Genomic DNA, 6,176 nt, shown 5'->3' on the forward strand with positions numbered 1-6,176 from the left:
GTTTAATTGCCTTTCAGTGTCAAATATCTTGCTCCAAGATATTTGAATTTTTCCACCTCTTCAAAGGATAAATTTCCAATTTTTATATCCATTTCGTACTATGTTCTGGTCACGAGATATAATCATATACTTTGTCTTTTCCGGATTTACTTCCAAACCTATCTCTCTACTTGCTTCAAGTAAAATTCCCGTGTTTTCCCTAATAATTTATGAATTTTCTCCTAACATATTCACGTCATCTGCATAGACAAGCAGCTGATGTAACCCATTCATTTCCAAACCCTTTCTGTTATCCTGGACATTTCTAATGGTATATTCTAGAACAAAATCAAAAAGTAAAAGTGATGTTGCATCTCCTTGCTTTAGCTGGCAGTGAATTGGAAAAGCATCTGACAGAAACTGGCCTATAAGGACTCACTATAACAATCGTACAGGAAAAAAATGAAAATATTTCTCAAATGTGACAACGAATGGCTCACACTGCACGTCTTTTACAGAGAGATCAGACATGAGGTCACGACTTCGAGATCAACCAAGTTCCACATGCTGTTCATTAATACCTGTGGTATACAGCAATGAAATTATAACGCAAAGGCATTTTTGAACTCCTGGGGAAAGTAGAAAATATATGCATAATCATAACTGCTGTAGGAGGTAACTCACGTCATATCGCAGGGATGGATTGTGGGCATTGATAGGTAGCAGTGTCATTGACTTCGATGGGTACAGTCAAATGGGGATACTTTGACTATCAGGGAAACTTTGATCAAAATCCATATTATGTTTTTAGGCATATGCTATATCCTTGAAAACCAATGTAGCCGACTTTTTTTGCTGTAGAAGTTTTAGTATAATCCTCTAGATGGCAGAACACAGCAACTATTGATCTTCACACAGATGTCACTTGTAGTGAACCATGTGGCATATGATTCAGGCATGAAAAATATTATATGAAAAAAATCCATCTGTCGCCAAGAAACAAGAAGTTATCCAGCTGTGTATTTGTGTCAGGTAAGTACAGAAATTATTGCTTTCCCTCAGCTAGATGTAAATTTTATATACAATTTTTCACTAACTGTTATTTTTAAATTAAACTTAAGCATGTACATTTTTTAAGGTTATGTGGCTACTTTGACTGGGTGGTCAAGGTATCCCTATCAGTCAAAGTTATATCTAATGTATTATTTCTTTCTTCTTCTAGGTTAATATATTAATATGGGACGGACACAAATTTAAACCTGGCCCCTGCGTCTCGCAGTTATGCACAGTATACACAAGAAAATCTTGATGCTGCAATCTCAGCTATTAATAAAGGTAAACCTATTATAACAAACTGAAAAAGTGAGACTGACCATATTAAATAAATATTTTATAAGAACATTATATATATTTATTCAAAGCTATGTTCCCTTCATCTTTTCCAGGTCACATGTCAATCACAAAAGCATCAAAATACTATAAAATTGCCAAAGGGATTCTCATCAACGAAATAAAAAAGGATGGAGGCACAGTTGCACGCCCTTTGGTATTTTTTTAAATAGAAGAGAGATCCATGGCTTGTCATATGCTTACTGTTGCTCAGTGGGATTTCCTTTTGACAATCAAGACTTGCGATATCTTGCAAAAATGTACCTTGATAACTGTGGTCGAACCATTCCTCAGTTTGGGCATAACTTTCCAAGCAGTGAGTGGGCATGGCGCTTTCTTCAGAAACACAAAAGGGACTTATCACAAAGATTCTGATAAAATCTGAAGAAATCGAAAGCTGCTGTAACACCTTAAGTCATGACTGATATTTCAACCATCTGCAGGAAATCCTACACGAAAATAATACTAGTGAAGAGCTTGTTAGTGTGCCTCCAGAGAGAATATTCAATTATGATGAAACAAATCTTGCACACCACCCTGCTGTGAAAGATGCATCTTCAAATGAGGAGTCAAATATGCAGAACGCATAAAAGAATCGTCCACGACCAGTATATCTCTGATATAGGCTACTGTGCCTCTGCTGCAGGCCAGCTGTTACTACCTTATGTTGTCTACAAGTCAGGGCACCTACGGCTGACTTGGATGGAAGGAGGTCCACCATTCACAAGATACAGGCCTAATAGGAATCTGAGTGGTTGGTTTGATTCCATAGTATTTAAGGATTAGTTTAAGAATTTGATCCTGCCACACACCAGAATTGTTCTCATTGGAGATAATTTGTCAGGCCATTTCACTCCTGATACAATATCACTGGCAGAAACAAATAATGTTTTATTTCGTTTGTATTCCCCTAAACCAGTGGTCATCAGCACTCGCTAAAATGTACAAAGGGTAAGCGGAGCCGTCCCATGTGCCCCGTTGTGCAGCAGGAAGCAGTAGAGAGCATACCCACTAGCAGCTACGAGTGCACCATGGTGCACTGTGTTGTCCACGGGTAAGAGACGCTAGCCCCAGGATGCTCTGTGCTGACGACCACTGCCCTAAACACTACGCATATAACTCAGCATCTGGAATTTCCTTTTATGCACCACTTAAATATTGGCGGAAAACATTACATCAATGGAAAGGATCCAATCAGAAAAGATCCCAGATACTGTCAAAAGAAATTTTTTCCTAATTGCTGAAATCCCTCCACGAAAACGTGTATCAAGATGGTGTTTCTGACATCATTAGTGAATTCAAGAAATGTGACATTGCTTCTTTAAAGCAGACAATGCTACCATTGATCTTACTCAGGTGGAACGGCGACTGCATAACCCTGATCATCTTAAGTGAGTTTTCCAATTTATTCCAGAGAAGACTGAACAGTACAATCTTAACTGAATCAAAACTTAATAACATTATGTCATGGACATTATAAGGGCCTAAACTTGTCAGTTAAATTTTATCCTTTTTTATTTTTTGCATTTTTGTTCTGATATTATTAATATTGAATATGTTGCATGATTTATATAATAATATTGTAATTTTGAGTCTTGATAGTATATGTCATAATGTTTTACTTGTTAAAATGCATTGATAATGTAATATATTTCCCAGATAACTCATTTTTATTCTCTTTCTTGAAATAAGTTTTTAGATGGTCAATGAATCCCAAATGAAAGGATACTTTGACCAGGTCATAAATACCAGAATGACTGCTCATGAGAGTTTCAGAATGAAATACAGTATTACCTTTAGTTATAACAATCATATGCCCAACATAAAGACTAAAATATGGAATAAGAATCTCCAGAATTCTCTGAACTTTTCAATTTTCTTACAAAATTGGTCAAAGTATCCCTGTTTGATGGTACCGTAATTATTATAGAGTCGAAGGATATGCATTAAAAAGTGGCAAAATATGCATGCATGCATGCCCTTAAAAATCAGAATACAGGCATTAAAAACAATAAAATATGCACTATTCTATTTTGAACAGTTTACTTTAATTTACCGTTCGTGTAATTAATACATACAGAATATTATCTCTTATACTTTTTTAAATTTGCATTGAAATTGGAGTGAACAACTACATTATACATTTACAAATAAGGCGATAAAGTTATGCTATTGTACACAAGAAACGTCAAGATCTGTGAAATTGGAGAAGCAATAAACTAGGCTACATATTTTTTCCAAATTTTCAGTAAGATTTTCTGTTGTCGAAAATAATGTTTTTATAAGAATAGGGAAATAAAAAACTGAAAGGTTTCTTCCTTTCATTCTCTCTCTCTCTTTTTTTTTTTGGAGGGGGGGGGGCAATGGGAGGGTAGTCTCGTCCCTATTCTACACCAGTATGGCTCATAGATGTCGATAGTGTTGAGAAGCGTAAACGAGTTAGAGATATTCAAAGTGCACCAAAGGCGGTGGATATAACTTTATATATGTCCAGAACAATGAGCTTAATAACAGTACTTGTTCACTGTGGTGGCACCATTTGTGTTTTGTCAGATTGCAATAAGTTTAATAAAATTGAAAATTGGCTACACTGCCTCAATTTCACATTGCAATTTTCTATTTTTTTTACATTATTTTGAGACCGATTGATAAAAACCAACAAATATGTATTTATATGTACAAACAACGAAAATATGCACTATAAAATCCTATCGTTTGATTGTAAATCTTTTGAAACACATGTAAATAACGGTAGCATATGATTTTGAACTAAGGATTAAAGCATGCAAACATACTCAAATCCTCACATTTATTATTATTTACTGCAGCTGACAGCACGTTTTCTCGACAAAATCTATTCAGAACTCATTGATTTGACTTGAGGAATATGTACAAACTATTAAAATTGAGCGGAAAGCAGTAATAAACAACTCTAACCTTGCCAGAGTCCTCGATTTTCTGTCACTTAGCTATTCCCTCATCTAACTCACTCTAACCTTGTCACATTCCTCGTACTTACGTAACTTAACTATATCCTCATCTAACAAAACATAACCTACAACTAGTAATATTTACGGACATAAAATTGGAATTTGAAGTTATTTCATTGTCGTAAACTCATTACTGGTAGTGTGAGAAAAGGGAAGAGGACAGAAATGATTTTTGTACGCACTACAGTGAACATATGGCAGAATTTATCATAATTATTGTATTTTAACGGCATGTGGATTAACCATGTTTCGTCATGTATAATGATGGTGGAGATAGTGTTCCACTATATTTTATCCTTCGCAGGCGTTAGACTTGTTTGTTACTGCTTTCCGCTCAATTTTAGTAGTTTGTACATATTCCCTAAGTTAAATCAAGGAATTCTGAATAAATTTTGTAGAGAAAACGCGCAGTTAGCTACAGTAAATAAATACTCATAGATAAGGTCTGTTTGTACAACAGTTTCCGACAGTTTCCAACTGTCATGAGCATGTGCACATCGACTTTTCTGCTCGTAAATGCCAAGTGTGCATGCTCATGACAGTTGCAAACTGTCGAAAACGCTGTATGAACAAATAGCATTAGAGTGTGAAGACAGACCGCATATTCTCATTTCGTTTGTCACATCTCGTTCTGCGGATTAATATGTACTCAGCTCATCTTTTGAGCATGGCAATCCTAAAACGGACAGTTACCCGTATATCAGACACCGAATTAAACAATGAGCAGTCATGGTAGCAGTTCTCCTCTATGTAGGCAACAAGTTTCGCAAGACTGTCCACAAGTAGCAAACATTTAGGTGCTCTTGTTTACTGCACATGCGCAATGCGTTGTATCTGGAACCAAATACTCTACAATGATAATACCGGAAAGTTCACGGTAAAAGTGGCGAATGACTCACTAGTGCTATCTAGCGGCAGGGATTGTAGGCAGCGAGGATGATGTGAAGAATAGCGCGTTGAACTGTGTTTATGAGCTTTGTTCTTCGACAAACACAAGATGTCCTAAGGATTATTCTCATTATAGCTGTAGCCTACACAATGTCAGTTAAATGTGGAAATGTTTGTTCTATGTTTTGTAAAAATATACCTAGCAAAATATGCTAGATCTTTCTTCACATTTCCAAAAGATAGAGATCGGGAGTAGTCATATAAACACCAGTAGAATGTTACTTTTTTGTTACAAGATGATGATGATGACGATGATGATGATGATGGATTATTATTATTATTATTATTATTATTATTTCTACTACTACTACTACTACTACTACTACTACTACTACTTCCGGTAATACAGTTATTTGCTTTTGTCTTTTAGGTGTGCCATGCTCATATAGGTAAACGCAGACAGACGTTTTAGTTAATGAGGTTTAATAGGGCACGTCAGCTACTATCGCTATTTGCGTCCTTATCTAAACTTCTTTAAAAAACAAAGCACAAACAATATCACAAGTAAAATCCGAGCACTAAATAAAAACGCTGTCAACAGTTCTAGACGAAACGTTTAAAATTAGAGGGATAGAATATATTATGTACAAAATTCACAAAATATATTCAGATCACTTTTGATTATCGAACTTCAATAACCATAATTCGAAACATGAGGGGTAAGTAAAATTAGAGTGTAATAAATTGGAAAAGTATACCGAAGTTTTAAATCAGTCGTAGGACTTAATTTTTAATACTCTGTTTTTAATAACAGACTGAAGATAATAGTTATTCCTTCACAGAACTTAACAGGTCCTTCTTCCGAAAATATGAGTGAAAATCAAAGCACAATTAAAGAATCGCGAAGGTCCCAAATAAACATATTAGAGC

At 35.4% G+C, this 6,176-nt stretch overlaps 1 long non-coding RNA gene across 1 annotated transcript; it reads left to right on the top strand.

Moving 5' to 3' along the window:
• The first annotated feature begins 328 nt into the window (after positions 1 to 328).
• LOC138696529 (uncharacterized) lies at positions 329 to 4,918 on the top strand. Its single transcript, XR_011331408.1, has 3 exons — positions 329 to 1,011; positions 1,202 to 1,314; positions 1,425 to 4,918. It is a non-coding gene; the product is annotated as an uncharacterized lncRNA (long non-coding RNA).
• The last annotated feature ends 1,258 nt before the right edge of the window (positions 4,919 to 6,176 follow it).

The sequence above is a fragment of the Periplaneta americana genome, chromosome 3 (assembly GCF_040183065.1).
Source record: "Periplaneta americana isolate PAMFEO1 chromosome 3, P.americana_PAMFEO1_priV1, whole genome shotgun sequence".
NCBI lineage: Eukaryota > Metazoa > Arthropoda > Insecta > Blattodea > Blattidae > Periplaneta > Periplaneta americana.